At 43.1% G+C, this 2,394-nt stretch overlaps 1 pseudogene; it reads left to right on the top strand.

The window, feature by feature from the left end:
• The first annotated feature begins 448 nt into the window (after nucleotides 1-448).
• LOC122439204 lies at nucleotides 449-1,741 on the top strand (annotated as a pseudogene).
• Nucleotides 1,742-2,394: the final 653 nt, after the last annotated feature.

Genomic DNA, 2,394 nt, shown 5'->3' with positions numbered 1-2,394 from the left:
GGTTTAGCGAGGCGGCGAGATCTGGAAACCACCACCAGACTATATGTGTCGGTGGTTTAGTCGCTAAGTCGTGCCTGACTCTTGGGGCCCCATGGACTCCTCTTTCCATGGTATTCTCCAGGCAAGAATATTGGAGTAGGTTGCCATTTGTTTACCTGAAGGTGTCTGTCTGACAGGAATCTAATTCGGTACACAATCAGGGGCCTACTGGCTGACATGCACCATCTCCAAGCTCCAGCCAGTGGAGGCATCTTTTCTTTTTTTAAAAAATGTTATACTGAGTAGCAACAGCGCCAGACCCCAGCTGAGGTGCTCCTAGAGGTTTTGTCAGTGTTGTTTCTCCAGCGGCGGCAGCTCTCGCCCCGGCATCAGAACGAGTCCGGTTCGTGTTCCTCCGCGGAGGTCTCTCTCCCTATGGTGAATGCAGCCTGAAGCGTCTGAGTCCGCGATGGACAGAGAAAAGGAACTACTCCATAAACTCTATCCGTGGCTTGAGCTTTGAAACTATAGAAGAAAGTTTGAGGGACAAGCAATGAGAAAAACTTACAGATGTAGTAATGAGGGATCCTGCAAGTAAAAGATCAGAAAGGCTTGATTTTGTAACTTTTTCATTCATGACTGAGGTTGAGGCTGCCATGGCCACAGAACCTCATTCAGTTGATGCGACAGTGGTTGAGCCAAAACGTGCTATTCCAAGAGGGGAATCTGGAAAGCCAGGGGCTCCTGTAACTATGGGGCTTCCCACGTGGTGCTCATGGTATAGAACCCACCTGCCAAAGCAGGGGACATAAGAGACGCAAGTTCGATCCCTAGGTCGGGAAGATCCCCCTGGAGGAGAGAATGGCAACCCACTCCAGTATTCTTGGTTGAAGAATCCAATGGACAGAGGAGCCTGACGGGCTGCAGTCCATGGGGTCACAAAGAGTGGAACACTGACTAAAGCAACTTAGTGCACATACCCACGCATATGTAACTGTGAGGAAGCTGTTTGTTGGTGGAATAAAGAAAATGCTGAGGAACATCATCTTAGAGATTACTTTGCTGCTAAGTCACTTCAGTTGTGTCTGACTCTGTGAGACCTCATAGACGTCAGCCCACCAGGGCCCCACCCCTACCCCACCCCCCGGGATTCTCCAGGCAAGAACACTGGAGTGGGTTGACATTTCCTTCTCCAAAGAGATTACTTCGAGAACATGGAAAAATTGATACCATTGAGATAATTACTGATAGGCAGTCTGGAAAGAAAAGAGGATTTGAATTTGTTACCTTTGATAACCATGATCCTGTGGATAAGATTGTGTTGCAGAAATAGCATGCTATCTAGGTCATAATGCAGTAGTTAGAAAAGTTTTGTCTAGACAAGAAGTATAGGAAGTAAAAAGTTCTAGAAATGGAAAAGGAGGTGTCTTTGGTCTTAGAGATTCTAGTGGTGGTGGTGGTGGTGAAAATTTTGGACTAGTGCCTATAAGTAACTATAGAGGAGGGTCTGATGGATATGGAAGTGCTGGTGGATTTGGGGATGGCTATAATGGGTATGGAGGAGGACCTGGAAGTGACAGTTTTGGAGGTAGCCCTGGTTATGGAGGAAAAGAAGGATATAGTGGTGAAAGACCTGGATATGGCAACCAGGGTGAGGGCTACAAAGGTGGTTATGACAACTATAGAGGAGGAAATTATGGAAGTTATGGAAATTATGATTTTGGAAATTATAACCCATAGTCTTCTAACTATGATCCAGTGAAGAGTGGAAACTTTGGTGGTAGCAGGAACATGGGGAACCATATGATTGAAGAGACTCTGGTCCAGAAGTCATTGGAGGAAGTGGGAGTTATGGAAGGAGAAGCCAATATTGAGCTTCTTCCTGTTTGCCACAGGAAGATGTCTTGCTGCAGGTAACTAATAAAGAAATGGCCAACCGCAGAGTCCTCAAGAAATAAGAAATTCTGTACCATCTGAAAGTAGTTCTTGTTGGTGCCTTGATTTTAAAAAGCACTCTTTAAGAATAAAGGGAAATGTTTTCTGATAAAAATAATAGACTTCATTTAGGACATATTCTTAATATAAAACAATTACAAATTGAGGATTATTTGTAAAACAGTAACATCAAATCAGCTAGAAGGATACATGTATCATGTTTTGAATTAGGTTTTGTGAGTAGACAGGTTAAAATTCTATTTTAAATATAAACTTTATTAAAATAAATAGTCTTGTACTCAAATACTTGGTGTAATGTTTACGCATAGACTGTGAATCTTGTTATATGAATATTACGTTGTCTAAAGGATTGTCATCCCCTTGATTTATAAAGCAGTTTCACAAAGCAATGCATATTGTCATTTTCTTTTCAGTTCAGTTCAGTTATTCAGTCGTTTCAGACTCTTTGTGACCCCATGG

The sequence above is a fragment of the Cervus canadensis genome, chromosome 4 (assembly GCF_019320065.1).
Source record: "Cervus canadensis isolate Bull #8, Minnesota chromosome 4, ASM1932006v1, whole genome shotgun sequence".
In the NCBI taxonomy this organism is placed as follows: domain Eukaryota; kingdom Metazoa; phylum Chordata; class Mammalia; order Artiodactyla; family Cervidae; genus Cervus; species Cervus canadensis.
Note: the sequence above shows the minus strand (reverse complement) of the source record. Positions and strands in the feature narration are given on the sequence as shown.